Source organism: Diabrotica undecimpunctata, chromosome 6, assembly GCF_040954645.1.
Source record: "Diabrotica undecimpunctata isolate CICGRU chromosome 6, icDiaUnde3, whole genome shotgun sequence".
Classification (NCBI taxonomy): Eukaryota; Metazoa; Arthropoda; class Insecta; order Coleoptera; family Chrysomelidae; genus Diabrotica; species Diabrotica undecimpunctata.
The window spans coordinates 99,727,318-99,744,911 of NC_092808.1; the positions used below are offsets into that span (position 1 = coordinate 99,727,318).

The window sequence follows — 17,594 nt, forward strand, 5'->3', positions numbered from 1 at the left end:
TTCAAAAACGCAAATGCATTCTTATTTTTTTGAATATTTCCATATTAAGAACAATATTACTGATAATTATATATTAGGAAAATTTTGAAATATGAAAAAAAAATAATTTGTTCGTTAATGGGTTAAAGAAAACGTAAACTAACATCAAAAAGAAAATAATACCCTTCTCGTTGTTGGTCCATTTCTAAATCCAAATTATGCCTTTTTCGTTTTGTCTTTTGTTTTTTTATATAGTTCGTAATCATCTTTTTTTGGTACTATATCAGTAGTAAATGCATGGATTCTCTAAAAACGAATCAGTCAAGTCAAATATTACTGTATTAGATTTTTGTGGATCTGCAGCAGTTCTCTACCTAAACTTGACTCTTCGTACAAGAAGTATAGTAGAAAGATCAAGAATATCAAGATCTAAACTATTTAGGGGCATAAAATTTAATGGGAAAGAACACTTCATGGCGAAACGTGAAGAGCAGAGACGATGTGCAAGATGAAATTGTAAAGTCAAATCACTAACATATTAAGGAAATGGAAAATATAACGTAATATTGTCTAAAAATTTTTCGTTAGTTTATTAATTTTATTTTGTGCCTTAAAAGTGTCCATATTTCCATATAAGAGCTACATATATTTTTGAGCGGATTTGCTTATGTAGTCTTTGTACTTCATAATATTATTCATACACAAATTATGACAGTACCCTGGTATAATTATCTACTTATCCATTACATCACACTCCCAAAAGTTGTAGAAAATGGCCTTGAAACTGCACATACCACATCAAATTAATGTTTGTATTCCCCGATCCCCTCTTTTTCTAAGTTTTCTGTTGTACTTTGCGCTGTGTGTGTTCAACGTTCAACCTTCAAACGTTCGGCGTTTTAGCACCGAGACCGAACCGAACAACGTTTTTTTAGTTCACAATTACAATCAGAACTTTAGTCACTGGAGGTTCTAATAGGTGTGTAGTAGGTTTCTTGTTTAGTTGTTGTCGGTAAGTTATTTTTTGTGGTTAAATGTAAACACATTTTTTAATTTTCTACAAAAATATAATATTATACTAGTTGTTAAAAATGTTATAAGTTACGCTCTTGTTGGCGTATAAAATAGCTTTTAGGAGTTCACAAATCAATTTTTCTTGTGAAAAGGATATTTGAATTATATTAATTAGTATTAACTGCTGAACTAAACAGTTACAACCAATTCCTGATTATATTTTAATATTTATTTTTATTCAACCGGTTTAGATAACCGAATGTTAAACATTCTAAACAAAAAATACTAGATGATTAAAAAATCAAAACAAAAACCTGCAAACTTATTTTCAATTAACTACTTTCGTAATAATTCACTCTCTATAACATAGATAAAAAATATAAGTAGTAGTAGTAGTAGTTATTATATACAGGGTGGTCCTTAAGTAATTGTACAAAAAGGAACAGTAGAATCTACACTTAAAAATATTACGATTTCAGCCACCTTGCTTTAATAAAATATTTATATTAAGAAAGATACAGGGTTTTAAAGTTGAAATTTAAAATTATATTTTTCGCTATAACTTATGTTTGTGGTAATTTATGTATAAAAATTTATAACTGGGCTTTTGAGTATAAGGAATTTGTTGCATACTTTGATATAGCTGATAGAGGGCTCCATATATGCCCACATATGCCGCAAATGTGGCATACATTTGCGCTTAACTTTTTTGCTCTTAAAGTTTGCGTTATTTGTGTCAAAGGATACATTATTTTAACAAAAAAAAAAGATATACTTGTTAATAAATTTAAAACTCAACAGTTTTCGAGATAATCGCATTTTACACATCATCTTCTTCTTCTTCTACGGCACTACATCCCAAATTAAGCCGTGGCCTCCTTTCTTTTTTGCCTCCACCCTTACTTGTCTGTGGCTAATCTTCTCCATACACGGACTCCTAAAAGGGCTTGTGCGTCGCTGTTTACTTTGTCTTCCCAGAGCTTTCTTGGCTTTCCAACCGGTCTCTTTCCCTGCATTCTAGGATTCAGTGCTCTTTTTGGTAGCCTATCCTCTCCCATTCTTATCACATGTTCGGCCCATTGCAATCTTTGTATTCTAATGAAGTCTGACAGCGGTGCTTCCTTATAAAGTTAATAAAGCTCGTTGTTGTGTCGACTTTTGAAGATTCCGTTTTCCCTCACAGGTCCGTTTTCGAATGTATCGAATTTGCTTTTAGATGTGTCTTTCAGGACCCATACTTCACTGCCCTAGCATGCTATTGGTCGAATTAAGGTTTTATAGATTTTCATCTTTGTATTTCGGTGTAGATTTTTAGACCGAAATATATGGGAGAGGGCAAAATAAGCTCTGTTTGCCTGCGTTATTCTCTTCCGTATTTCTCCATCTTCTGATCCGTCGGCATATATTTCTACTTCCAGGTATTTACACTTTCCAACCGTTTTAATGCCATCTTCATGTATATTGTTTTGTGAGACTATATTTCTTCGTGTCTGTATCATTATTTTTCTTTTTTCTGTGTTAATTTCCAGACCTAGCATTTTTGTTTGCATTTTTAACTCTGCATATCTTTCCTGTGCTCCTGTTGATGTTTTACTCATAATATTAATATCATCGGCATAAGCGGCCAGTTGAATCGTTCGTTTGGTCAGTAGGTTTCCTCGTCCAGTTTGCATTTGCCTAACTGCATACTCCAGTGCCAGGTTAAACAAAGTTAGGGCCAGCTCATCTCCCTGCTTTAATCCCTGCGAAATTTTGAAAAATTCTGTTCGGTGGTTTTGTATTCGTACACATGCCTGAGTTTCATCCATTGCGGCTTTAATGAGTCTAATTAGCTTGTGTGGTATTGCTAATTCAGCCAATATGTTGTAGAGTATGTTCCTTTTGACTAAGTCGTATGCCTGTGTGAAATCTATAAACACGTTGTGATCATCAATGTCATGTTCCCATGATTTACTAAAGATCTGTTTGACTGTAAATATTTGATCCAGTGTCGATCTTCCCCGTCGGAAGCCCGTCTGATACTCTCCAATAATATTTTCTGCTAGTGGTTGGAGCTGCTGGTTTATAATATACGTGAAGACTTTATATGCTGTATATAGTAGAGAAATTCCACGGTATTTTTTGCACTGGAGTTTGTCTCCTTTTTTATAGATCGGACATACTATACTTTTCTTTCAGTCGTCGAGTATTTTCTCTTCTGGCCATATGTCTTTAATGAGCGCATGTATGTGACTTGCTAGGTGGTCGCCACCTACCTTATACAATTCTGCTGGTATTTCGTCAACTCCCGGGGATTTATTGGTTTTCAGGGCCTTAATAGCTTTGAGAACTTCCTCTATGGTTGGAGATTCTACTCCATTCTCTACTTCATTCTCTTCTACGTAGTTCGTACCCATTTCATCTTCCATATCTACTTGTGTACCAAATAAGGTCTAAAAATAATGCTTTCAGGTTTCTATGACTTTTTGTTGGTCACTGATTATTTGCCCACTTTCATCTTTTTATAGACTTGTTTGAGGTTTATACCCACTTTTTATCTTTTTTAGGTATTCGTAAGCCCCTCTGATTTCGTTGTTTTTGAAATTTTCTTCCATTTTTTCTATTTGTTCATTTTCATAGGCTCTTTTTTAATTTCTACATATCTTGTCTGCTTTCCGTCTTGCGACTTCAAATGTTGTTCGTCTTTCCCGTGTTCTTCTTGTTATATACACTTTGTGTTCTTCATTTCTTTCGACTATTGCTTGTCTGCACTCGTCATCAAACCATGCTCCTCTTCTCGTCTTTTTCTTGTTTCCCAGGGTGGACTTTGCCGCTGCCGCAGTACTGCTGTTTTGATATTATTCCATTTGCCCTCTATGGAGTGCAGTTCTCCAAAAAACTTCTCTTTACATTCCTGAATCTTCAGTTTTTCCAGGTAAAGTTTGTTTGTTCTTTGTTGTCTTTCGTTTCATTCTTTGTTAACTTGTATCTGAGATACTACTGGCTGCCCTTTTGTCTATTAGCACATAGTCTATTTGGTTGGTTGTGGTTCCATCTGGTGACATCCATGTCATTTTGTGTATGTCGTTATATGGGAAGCGTGTGGAACTTATAACCATGTTTTTACTGGTGGCAAAATTTATCAAAAACTCCCCATTCTCGCTTGTTTCATTGTGCAGTGCGTGTTTTTCTGTTATGCCATAGAACTGCGGCTCATTGTCTATTTTAGCATTCATATCAGCCATTATAATCTTGATGTCATTTTTGGGCGCAGTGTCATATACTATCTCCAGCTGTTGGTAGAAGCTTTCCTTTGTATGTTGTTCTTGTCCTTCTGTTGGGCAGTGAATGTTTATCATTGTTTGGTTAAAGATGTGGGTGCAAATTCTTAACTTGCGTATCCTTTCACTGACTGCTTGGAAGTCTATCATTTTTGACTTAAAATCATTATCCACCACAAATGCAACCTCACATTCTTTGCTTCCAAGAGCAGTAATCATGAGCTTATATCTTTTTAGTTCTTGCAGAAATGCGGTTTGTGCTCCTGGTTTATTTAGTTTCCTCACATTCCAGTTTCCAAATATATAGTCCTTGTTTCGTAGCTTGAGTCGTTTCCGAAAGTTCCGTTCTGTATCCCGATGCAAATGTTCAGGTTTCGTAACAGTGTGTTTTCCGGGAGTGGATTGTCAGCTCACTGCCCAACCTTCCTCCTTTACCCGGGCTTAGGGTTGACAGTGGTGACTCCTGAGCTACTCGATCCACTTATTTGTCACCACAGGCGGAGCTATTTTAAAGATCAGCTGCATAATAATTCTTAATATTGTGATATTTGTGCGTCAAATCACTGAATACCTGTTGATAAGCATAATTAATAGTTTATTCTTATAAAAACAACTCAAAGATAGTTATGTAATACCACAACATGCTTTTTTACCGCTCCTAAATATTTTGTTCGATTTTATTTGATGTCCCCATTAGACAATTACTCCAGTCGTCAGAAACGAAAATGCCACTGAACCTCTAAAAATCATACGAACAAGTTTAATTTTGCTGAGAATGTCACTTTTGGGTACCAAAAAAGATGCAAAAAAGTAGATCACTTCTACCCCCAGGCTTCCCAATAAAATCACAATAAAAAAACAAGACTTAATTTTAAACAAAAATGTTTATAAGAACTTTTTCTGTAGAATGAAGCGTTCTCTCGGAAACAATGCTTGAAGCGACCGGCGATTGAATGTCAGTTAGGGGCGTGAAAATTTTTTAAATAAATTTTGTATCCACTCGACAGTAAATATTCGATATCTTTTGATTAGAGTACCCTATCAATAAAACTCAAAATGCGTTTTAAAAATGAAGAGAGCAGCTTTCATAACAAATTTTTGCATTTTGCAGCAAATAAACTCAGTTTTGTATAAAGCTGTTAAATAAATGAAAGTTGCACGATTTTTGCTATTTTTTACGATTCTCATGAGACAGTAAAATTTATTACTTTCATTGACCGGTCACTATGGAATTTTCATTGCTGAAGTCTAATCTTCATTTAATTTCAATTTTGAGTACTTTCAATACATATGATGCATTTGAAATATTCCTAAAAAACGCTGAATTTAAACTTACAAACCATCTAAAACGTTTAAAACTCCTTCTTTGCGATTTCACAAGTACGTTTTTTAAAACAAAACAACCTCAACTATAAATTCCTCTTAATGCCGTCGTTGTAGACGCATTTCTTGTGACGTGAGATCTTTTGTGATGTGAGAGTTTTAATTCAGTGTTTCTTAGGCATATTTCAAATGACTATTCGCATATTTGTTACCAAAACTCAAAATTGAAATTTTATGTTCTGAGTTTTAAAGATTGAACAACCCTTCATTGATTTTATTAATTGAAAGGATGAACCGTTCTCTCAGAAACAAGGCTTAAAGCGACCGGTGATTTTGAATGTCAGTTACGCCGGCGAAATCAATGTTAAATTAAATTTGTATCGGTAAAAAATCAATATCTTTTGATCAGTGTCCTATCGACCAAAATCAAAATTTTAATCTTTTTATAGGTAACGAGTGCAGATTTTGTATGCAATTTTTGTATTATGCGGCAAATGAAGTCGGTTTCTATAAAGCTATTCAATAAATAAACTTTGCGCAATTTTTGCCATTTTTTACGATTCTGGTGAGATCAATAAAATTTATTATTTTCATTCACCGGTCATAGTGAAATTTTTATTGTTGGAGACCAGTTTTTAAAATCTATAACATTAAAATCCGATTTTTATTATTGGCAACAAATATGAGGCATTTGAAATATGACTAAAAACGCAAAAATTTAGACTATTGTCTAAAAGTTTAAATTCAGCGTTTTTTACGCATATTTCAAATGCCTTACATTTGTTGCCAAAACTCAAAACTAAAATTTCATGCTATAGGTTTTGACGATTAGGTTCTAGTTATGAAAACTCTATAGCGTATTGATCTCATGAGAATCATAAAAAATGGCAAAAATCTCGCCACGTTTATTTATTTAATACCTTTACAAAAACTGAGTTTATTTCCGGCAAAACACAAAAACTGCATACGAAATCTACATTCTTCACCTTTAAAACGCATCTTGATTTTTAAGTAGGACACTTAAATCAAAAGATTTTATTAAGTATTGACTTCTATTGACGTCGAGCTGAAACAAATTTTATTAAGTATTGACTTCGCATGCATAACTGACATTCAAAATTGTCGATCACTTCAATCGTTGTTTTCCCCCTTTACGTGGGGGGTTTTTGGGTAAAGCCCGGCAGTAAAAGCAGTAAACTTTTTTGCATCATTTTAGCGTCCTAAAATTGACATTTTCTGCAAAATTCAGCTTGTTTGTATGATTTTTAGAGGTTTAGTGGTATTTTCGTCTGACAACTGGAGTAATTGCGAACATTCAGAACAAAAAGCGCACTTACAAAGAAGTAAAAAGTACATAAAAAGTATAAAATCATGTCTGGAAACCCTCTGCTGCCATTTTATCATGATATGATTATTTTGTTTTTTTTTTATGATTAATTCGTTGGCCATATTAAGAGTATAAAGTTTTAGTTTTTATTAAGAGTATTAAGTTATAAAGTTTTAGTACTAAAACTTTTCAGAACAACACTCGTATATACGGATTTTGAATGTCAAAATCTTTTAACACATAATAATTATATTGAATGTCAAGGTTGGGATCGTACAGTTGTGACGTAATCTAAAATCGCGGGCAAATTTGCGTAATTAGCTGACTAAGCATTTTTGTAAATATTAAAAATATTTAAATTTGTCTAAAAATAAAATAACGGAGAAATACCTACTGAATACATGGCATAAAATACACAAATACATAGGGGACAAACAAAAACTTATATAAAGATGAGATACTGTAAAAATAGAAAATATTATTATGGAATGAATAACTTCTAATAAGAGAAAATAAACACTGAAAACTTCTAAAAATTTAAATAATGTATTTTAATGCATTTATGCCTATAATTTTGCGCCAAGGTACACATATCCATAATAATGCAATGGCAACACGGCAAGCAGGTGTAAAGACGTGTGAAATGTCTCTCCAAAATAAATATTGTAAAAAGTGTAAAAAAACTGTAGTAAATGGAGTAAAGTGCATAAATTGTGACGCTAGCATCCATGTGAGTTGTGCTCGAAAGAGTAACAATGTTAAGTTTATAAATGACGAGTTGATTGAATGTTGTTTACCAGTGAAACCTGAAGATCAAATATTTTTGGAAGCAATGGATAACTTAAGGCTGTTTTATCGGTGCACCAAAACCTAGGGACAGTGTTTTCTCTGTTATTTACTGACAAAATGTCTCGAAATTTGGACACGTTATTCGAAATTATGTTGCCTTTAAACTGATGGTTTTACTTTTTTTATTTTTTTGAAACTTCTGTTGAAAAATTGGAATATACTGTTTAACGTTCTATTATAACCAAACTTTTTACGCCCATCACTCGAAAGAGTTTTTTTTTCTGTAATCGTTGATTTTTGTTTCACCTTTCTGTGTCCAGTAATAGTCGAGAAAAGCGTGTTCCAATTTTAAAGAAAATTGCTAAGAAATACTGAAATCTAATAGTGAAACGTGTTACTCATCATTAGGCTTAGTTTCATCGTTATCGCCTTCGTGATGTCAAATCTCATGAACGTACGGTCAGTTAGTTCGTGTTAAAACTAATTTGAATGGAGAATAATGTATTTGTTGTCATTAAACTACCCGTCGGCCGGCGGCACTGAGTAAAGATGGTCTCGCGTAAGCAGTGTAGAAAAGTAAGTGATACGCCCATTTCAAATCGCAGTGTACTTGAACTGCTAAAACAGCCTTAGATGATAAGGTAATTGATATTAACATATTCAAATATATAATTAGACAAAAAGATACCCTAATTAAAGAGCTATACGGAAAAATTGACCTTATGAGTCAACATATTGATTTACTAAAACAATTAAATTCGCAAAAAAATGTTGTCGAAAATCAAGAACAACTTATACATCAAAATAAGGTAATAAAGAAAGACACACTTATGGATTCAGTCGAAACAAAATCAGTTCGTCAACTCATCAACGCGAACAAAGATCGCACTGTTGCCAGTTCTTCCCAGAAATGTGAAGTTACAAAGAAAGATGTTTCAGAAGCGATATTACAAGTAACTACAGAACAAAAGTTAAATGAGTACATATACGTAGGTGAAAGTAACCAGGAAAAATCTGAATGGACAGAAGTAGATAGAAGGAAAAAAAGAAAGCATTTAGTTGTGGGAAAAAACACTGAAATGATATTAAATGGAAAAGAAATCAAGGGAGTACATAAGTTGATAGACCTACATGTATACAGGGTCGATCCCGATATGACTGCGGAAAATATGAGGGAACTTATGAAGACTACATTTCCCGAAGTAGAGGTAGAATCCCTAAAATCAAAGCATCCTGATATTTACAGTTCATTTAAAGTTACAATTTTTAATAACAATTTTAAAGAAGCTATGTCTCCTAAAATATGGCCATGTGGAGCTCACGTACAACGTGTTTTTCACGTAACACCCAGAAAGCCGCACGAGATGTAGATAAAAGTGTACGAATAGAATCAGCGGTAGTGCAAAAGAATATAGGAAACACCTGTTTTTGTGAAAGTGATATGATAAGTTCTGATAAACAAAAGTGGGTAGTAAATCCTGACCAAACCAGTTTGGTAAGCATTTTTCATATAAATACACAAAGTTTATTACAATATTTTGTGCTTTTCTGAACATTGGCTTAGAGAATCTGAATTAACAACAGTGATAATTGACAGATACTTTTTATCAACTTGTTACTGTAGAAAAAGTAGAGAACATGGGGGTGTTGCTATTTTCTGCGATGGCAAAATATCTACACGTCCAGTTTCTTATGATATATCTTGTGAATATGAAGGTGAATTTTGTGCTTTGGAAATTATAGATATAAAAACTATTCTAGTATCAGTGTATAGAACAGGTAACGCAGATTTCCAAATTTTCTTAGGCCTGTTTGAAAAATTATAATTGGGGATTTCAATATTGATTTCAAAGGCACTTCAAATGAATTAAAATATTTTTCCGATCTAATTTCTTCTTTTGGTTTAACTATGAGGATTGATGAATTTACAAGAATCACTGCTACATCAGCAAGTTGTTTAGATAATATTTTAACAAATATAGATAATGAAATAGTTGGGTGTGGTGTTGTAGACCCATGCCTTGCTGATCATTGTGCTCAATTCCTGAATTTAAAAATAAAATCTGATCAAATTGACAATGATAGGATATTCAGAAGACACATAACATGTAAAGGCACCCAAATGTTAAAACAATCATTAAAATCTGTGGATTGGTCGTTAAAAATTACTGCTAACCTTACTAGTGATTACACTCTCTATAATCAATTCAAAAAACACTATCAATTAACAATATCAATAAAGAAAAAACTGGCATATGAGCAGTTTTTCTTAAAATCTGATAATATATCTCGAGATTCTTGGAAAGTCATCAATTATCATAGGAATAAAACTCAAAATAAAAAAGTAACTTCATGCAATATTTCATCAAACGAGTTTAATAATTACTTTATTTCGGTAGCGGGAAATATATTGAACTCGTTAGATGAGACAGATGAAAATGATGCCATGAATTTTTTGGAGGGAATATACTCCCCTTGCCACTCGTTGTTTTTAACACCTGTTAGTGATACTGAAGTTAGGAATACATTATACAGCTTGAAAAACTCAAAATGCACTGATTTTTACTTCTTAAACAAACAATTAGTGATAAAAACTCTGGATATTATTATTGATAAACTGGTCATACTTTATAATCTTTGCCTTATCGAAGGAATTTTTCCCGATGTATTAAAAGTAACAAAAGTGTTACCGCTACTCAAAAAAGGATCTCCAGAAGAAATTGAAAATTATCGCCCTATTTCTATTATTCCCATTCTTGGTAAAATTTTTGAAAGTATTTTGAATAACCGCTTAATAGAGTACATAGAAAAGTACAAAATACTTCATTGTAATCAATATGGTTTCAGAAAAAAATGCAGCACTACTCAAGCAATTCAGGAAATTGTAAGGGAAGTAGTTGATGGCCTAGAGAGAGGTCACTTCGTGTCTTTAACATTGTGTGACTTATCTAAGGCTTTTGATTGTGTCTCACACACTTTACTTTTAGACAAAATGCACAAATATGGCATAAGGGGAAATGCTCTTAATTTATTTCGATCGTATTTAATAAACAGAAAACAGGCCGTTTTTTTAAATAATAACTACTCCAATTTTCACAATGTTGAACATGGAGTTCCCCAAGGGTCTATATTAGGGCCTACATTTTTTCTTCTATATCTCAACGATATATTTCATTATACCCACCCCTTAAGGTGTATATGTTTTGCAGATGATACAACCGTTATTAGTACCGACCAGAATCAATATAATTTAAATAACAAAATAGGAAACGATGTGCTTAAAATTAAAAACTGGTTTATACATAATAAACTAAAACTAAACGAGGATAAAAATCAAAATATAGTTTTCAGTTCAGATCGAAGACACATTTTTGGATATAGCATCAAATTGTTAGGGATTTTTATGGATGACAACTTAGATTGGGGCATCCATATAGACAACTTAAGTTCTAAACTCGCCAGTACAATATTTGTAATGCGTAACCTGGTATATTTGGTACCTAAAAGTACCCTTAAAATGTGTTACTTTTCATTGTTTCATAGTCATATACAATATGGAATAGCTGTTTGGGGCAACTCTGGTCATGCCGACAGAATATTTAAATTACAAAAGAAGGTGGTGAGGATACTTGCTGGAGCGGATTTAAGGGATCATTGTAAACCATTATTTTTGAACATGGGTATTATGCCTCTACCTTCGCTTTATATGTATGCAACACTGTTGGAAATTCACGATAATAAAAATAAGTTTACTATAAACTCCCAATTACATGATCATCTAACAAGATCGAGGGATTTAATTAGGTCACAACGATTCAGACTATCAAAGAGCACAAAGAATTCAATTGATATTCACTTGTATAACTATCTGCCTAACGAAATAAAAATTCTGTCTCCACCACTGTTTAAAAATAGGATCAGAAAGCATTTTTTAACATATTGTTTTTACTCAAAGACAGAATACCTCAATACACCTTTATAACGTGTACCCAGTTTGGTCAGAATACTGTCGATTTACTATCTACATATCACATTGTATTATTGCTATTAAAATGTACTAAGTTTTATGTATTAGTTTATTTAGTCATCGATTCGGGAATATTCTTAATTATTTGCACATTTTTGTTACTTCCATATTTCAAAGATTTTTTATGTGACAGTTTAGGTTTGTTTTTTTTTTTTGGTTAGAGATTTTTTTATCTTAAATTTTTAATTTTAATTCTTCTGCTAATACTTACATATGTATATTACTTTAGCCAATATGGTTAAGTTAATTTTAAGTTTACATTATTATATCTTTTATTGTATTTTTTATACGGACTTCAAACTTTATGTAAAGTGGTCAATAAACGTTCTATCTATCTATCTATCTATCTAACCTTATTTTCTTTATTAAATGCAACATGCATTGCATAGTAATTTTGGGATAAAACCAAAACATAAAGATTAATTTTACGTTAAATATTTTTAATGGAAAATAGGCTAAATTTGCTGCATGCACTCTACAAATTTCCCTCAATGTTCTTTGCAGGCATATCTGTTACACTTTTCACATTGTTTTCGAGGTGATCTATCACGCTTTTGATCACAAAATATATAAACGACTTGTCTGAGGTAGCGATATTGCCACATCTGTAACTAGGAGAACACGGGAGCGCAGACGAAGTTCCGAATGCACTTGGGGAATTTTACGTCTAAATTCAATTAGGGGCCTAATTAATTGCTATGCCAGTTCTTCTATAAAATCCGACCTTGTAACCTTTTTGTTAAAATAGTTAGATTTAAAAATGCATAAAAAGTTTATTGCTGATATATTCAAGAGGTCATAAAAAATTACCAGTGGATATCGACGAGTGTTTCTCGACACATATATCTTTCACACAATTGGTCTAATCGGTCAACAGCGAATTTTGTCCGATTATTCATTGTAATTATTTCAGCTTGTTAAGCGTCTCTAAAAATTATTAAAAAATCTCCCTAATAGGAACCAGTTTATCAATTTCTCTTCTTTGAACTCTGTCTCGAAACGTAGATACCTCAAAACAAATTCTGAAACGTTTTTCACTAATAGCCAAGTAACATAATTCTACACCACTTTCTTTTGAGTTGTCAAAAATTTTCTGTTTTCGAGAAAATCTTAATACACTGATTTTATAAAGAATCCCAATAAATGTCCTTATTTCTCTTTCATCTGTGTTTCTTGCATCTCGCTCTTGTTGAAATCGATCTCTGATGTTTTGAATATAGATATTAGTAGTAAGTAGTAATCAACACTCAATTCTTGATTTTGCATTTCTAGCAAGTCCCTTCGAACCAGATAAATGGTTTATTATATTATTAGCTCTAGATCTGACGTTAAGATTAGGTGTTTCTTTTCTCCATTTTGTTTTTTTTTTGTTCTTTACCACAAACCACTTTTCCCACAAACCCATTTTCTTCTTCAGGATTGTATATTTCATCTTCACTATCCACTGCCTTACTATCTTCACTTTCAAGTTCGTCATACCACTGCATCCAAACAAATGGATCCGTGGATGTTTCAACACGCTTCTTGTTTTCTTCTGACAATATGATATTCTAATTTTGTACAAAATTTAGATACGAATAGAAAATCAAAAATTATAAATTAAAATAAAAATACATTCAATTTAGTGGATACTCCTTGTAAATTTTAAAATCAAGATTACTACTTTTCCTGTTTGTTGCAATGTTATTTCTCTATTTTCTGTAAAAAAAAACAAATTTTATGGTAATCGAGAAATTACCTGAACATAAAAAATACTTCTAACTCCTTTCTTTGTTTTGTACGCATCTGAATATATTCCGTATAGTTTAACTTTGGCTGAGTTTTTATTATACAGATTTCTTATAAGGTTAACTAGGTGGTTAGATACTCCCATATTTTTCATCATACTCCAGAAGGAATCCCATTTTACTGAATCGAAAGCCTTTGTCTAATCTACAAAACAGAGCAGGATTGGTATGTTGTGTTTCCTCGATTTTTCTATTATCAGTCTGGTGTTCATCATCTGCTCCAGCGTTTCTTTTTCTTGTACGAATCCGCATTGTTATTCGGCTATCTGTAGAAGTAGAAAGTTCTTTAACCGTTCATTGATTTATATGTAACAGGATTTTGCTTGCATTCATTAGGTCATTCACCTGGGATCCATATTATGTTACACATATACAATATTATATCTACGCCAATCTCCCCCACTGCTTTTAGAGTCTCGTCTGGTATGCCATCGATCCCTGTGGATTTTTTGTTTCTTAGTTGATTGAGAGCCTTCTCTACTTCTCCTCGTAAGATTATTGGTTCTGCCTCTCTGATTGAATGTTTCTTGTGTTCTGAGACATGCATATTTTGAAGTGTTTTTATATAATTCTGAGCAGTAACATTTCCATGTCTCTGCAATACTCTCTATGTCAATTTTTACTTTACCATTATGGTCTTTAATGGCTAGAAATTGTGGCTTGAACTTGTAGCACTGCGTACTACAATGATATATACAAGGTCAGAATCGCTCGTTGTCGAAGAGTGTTGGGCGGGGTTTTTTTAAACATATAGAAACTATATCGTATCTTAAATCCAAGCACAATTAGATAATATGAAATTATAATTTACTATTGGACGCCACCCCTGGTTTATCCTCGAAGGGGACGAGCAAAAAAAATTAAGATCAAAAGGATACCAAAATACCATTTTATGTTTACATTATCATAAACAAAAAAGCTTTGTATCGTATTAAATTAAGAATTAGTTATAAAGAAAATGAATATATATATTAACCCCAAATTTCGAAATTTGTTTACATTGAAAATAATATAGTTATTTATCCACTAGGAATGATAGAGAAATTAAACCTTTAAATAAAATTAAAACACTTCACTACATTTTCATTCTTTGAGTTCGTAATCATTTCTGTTTTCTTGAAAGAAGATATAATAAAAATTGGTACAACCTGAATCTGCTCTGTTTCTTTTCTTATTTAATCAGTCAACCAAATGAAACCATTGATTCGGCTACATCCTATATCAATCCACCACCATCCTAGATAAGAGGGGTTAGGTATTCCATAAAAAAATATGGCTATTGGACCAGGATTTGGAATAACTCCATACCAATATTATCTTGAGACATGTATTAGAGATATATCAGCATTATAGCCTCTCCAATAAGGGTCTCTAAATGAGACCCACTTCGGAAATACGTCTTAACGGTTGGACGTTCTTAACAGGAAAAAGCGAGACGCTATCATGGCGCTCTGATTCTGGGCGTGAGTGACAAGTTGATGAATAGGCTCATCTACCGGATATATTTGGGAATTACAGAAGAATCCTTAAGTCGGCTACAGGTACTTGACAGATAGATGGGGTTAGTAGTTTTATATAAAAAAAAATAATAGAAATTTATAATGATTTTCTTTTAAATCTTTTGAAACGGTTACAAACTCTCGGCCAAAAGTTTAACTTTTTTAAATAGTTCATGACTTTCATAGCTGTTTGCCTGTTGCTCTAGTTCTTAACACACATTATTTAAAGGGTTATTTGTATCTCTGGTGCACATATATTTTATTTTCCAACTTAGTTCCGCTATTTCGTGAGTGTTTCTTCCTACTTTTGTGGTATGCTGTAGCATAACTCTTCTTTTTTTCCCATTATGTCGATGGTATCAGTATTGAACAAGTATTGGAAATACAATACCTTCAAATTACACTGTACAGCTATGGAGACCTAGACAAAGAGGTGAGAGATCAAGTACAAAAATCAAATAGACTGGCAGGATGCCTTAATAACACTATATGGCGAAACCGACAAAAATTTATAAAGCCAGTATAAGACCCATAATGACATATGCACCAGAAACAAGACCCGACACAGCCATAACAAAAATTACTCTGGAAAAGTCAGAGATAAGAGTACTGAGAAGAATTACAGGAAATACGCCAAGAGATAGAAAGTGGAGTGAAATTATTAGAAGAAAATGTAAGGTACAGTGTACAAACGAATGGACACTAAACAGAAAAAAATAATGAAATAACCACATAAGCAGATTGAGGGAGATATAAAATATCGAGATAATTCACCAATCCGTAGAAGTATGGGATGACCGCTCAAAAGATGGAGTAACAACTTAATAGAGGTATTAATTCGCCAATAAGCAGAATTGCTTATGAAGTGAAAGAAGAAGAAGAAAAAGAAGATAATTTTCTATATTTCCGTCCATAATTTTCTATAGTTTTGAACATCCTCGTAAAATTGCTGAATCATGTCTTACACCGTGCATAAATTAACATCTATAAAATAGTTTTATATAGATATAAATTTACTATAATAGTTAACACATCGATAAAAAAGCAAGTCATCTTTTACACCGTGCAAAAATATGTGCCTATCTAAAAAGAGATTTATTTACAAACAGTATGTGGAAGTTTTGTATAAAAATAGATGAACGGTGAAGTTAAAAATATTTAAAAAAAAGTGCTGTATTATGTTGTACATCCTACTGTTACAAAACGTACGGTACCTCTTAATATTATGTTTGTATATTATAATAGTGTATTATATATAAAATTGTAGTTGTTTATAGAGGTTTAATTACATCAAGGTGAAATCATTTTGTAATGTAACGAAAACCTTGAGATAAGTTTAATATAATGATCGTGTAAATACAGTTTTTATCTGCAGGTACTTATCTGTTGTTCTATTAAAAAAGTTAAATAAGTCATTATTTGACAAAAATCATTTAAGAACATACATAAGCTAAGTTTACTGGCGTTTGGGGTTTCAACTTTAATACGGCTTTAAATGCAATTTAGCCATAATTTCAAAATACCATTCTTGAACTTTAAAAGTCCTTCCTATTTTTAAATGAACCGATATTATGGAAGTTACTCTTTTTAAACTTGTTCTCAATTAAGACTTGTGAACTTGAAATTATGTTTATTGTCAAAATAAGTTTATTCAAATATCTTTAAAAAAATTAAGTGTAATGGGGTTAGTACATTTTTATGCCAAAACTGATAGGTTTGGTAATTTCGAATACCATATTTTTTATTTAAACAATCATACATTTACACAAAGTTTTGCATATTTATATAGGTTTTATTCTTTTCGTTTTTTTTTATCAGTTGTTGTTCATGACTCTCGTTATCTACACTTTATTATGTGTATCTAGGGAATATAAACTAGTCAATTAACAAACATTACGTGTTCATTACTATTGTCTTCATACATATCCATGTTCGAATCATCATATTCATCATCGAGAATTTGATGATTTCCAGATTCTTATTTTTTTTTTACGAAACTTCTATACTGTCGTTGTATTACTTTTTTTCTTTGCAGTATAATACTGAGGCGAGTGTCGCTGAACTAGCGCCACAAGATGGCGTTGTCACGGGTAGCGTCATAGAATAGTGGTTCTTGACATCGATTCACTAGCCTCGATCAATTCGTTTCTAGTCATTATATATTTACTCTAATCAGATTTAAATTAAAAACTGCATGAAAAATATCTAACAAAATATAGACAATAAAAAAGAAGTAAACTGTCACAGTGTCCCTAAAAGATTCGATTCGAAATAATTGTCAAAATTTAATAAAAGTCATAAATGTCATAAAATTAATAACATTTAATTATCTTTTTAAATTTTTGTAATAATTTTCGTTTTAAAATAATTTCATATAAATACAATTATTATTTTTAGACATTATTTTTTAGTTTATATAATATTTAAATTTAATATCAAATGATATTTATGTATATTTTATTAACAATCAACAACATATGCTTTGTTAAAAAGTTAACAGGTGGCTTTAGGTTCAAACATAATACTTTATTAAATTTGTTTTTAAAATATAGAAAATAAATAAATAATAAAATTACTTTATTTAATTTT

The 17,594-nt window shown here is 32.0% G+C and overlaps 1 protein-coding gene across 2 annotated transcripts in view; it reads left to right on the forward strand.

The window, feature by feature from the left end:
• Window positions 1–832: 832 nt before the first annotated feature.
• The window catches only part of LOC140443636 (glutathione S-transferase-like), a 41,456-nt gene continuing 24,694 nt past the window's right edge, over window positions 833–17,594 (forward strand). Inside the window, exon 1 of one of the 2 annotated variants that reach the window (XM_072534990.1) lies at window positions 833–991. The gene's annotated coding sequence lies outside the window, so the exon portion shown is untranslated. Of the gene's footprint in view, window positions 992–16,188; window positions 16,211–17,594 lie in introns of those variants that run through there. The other variant, XM_072534991.1, reaches the window with a different exon arrangement.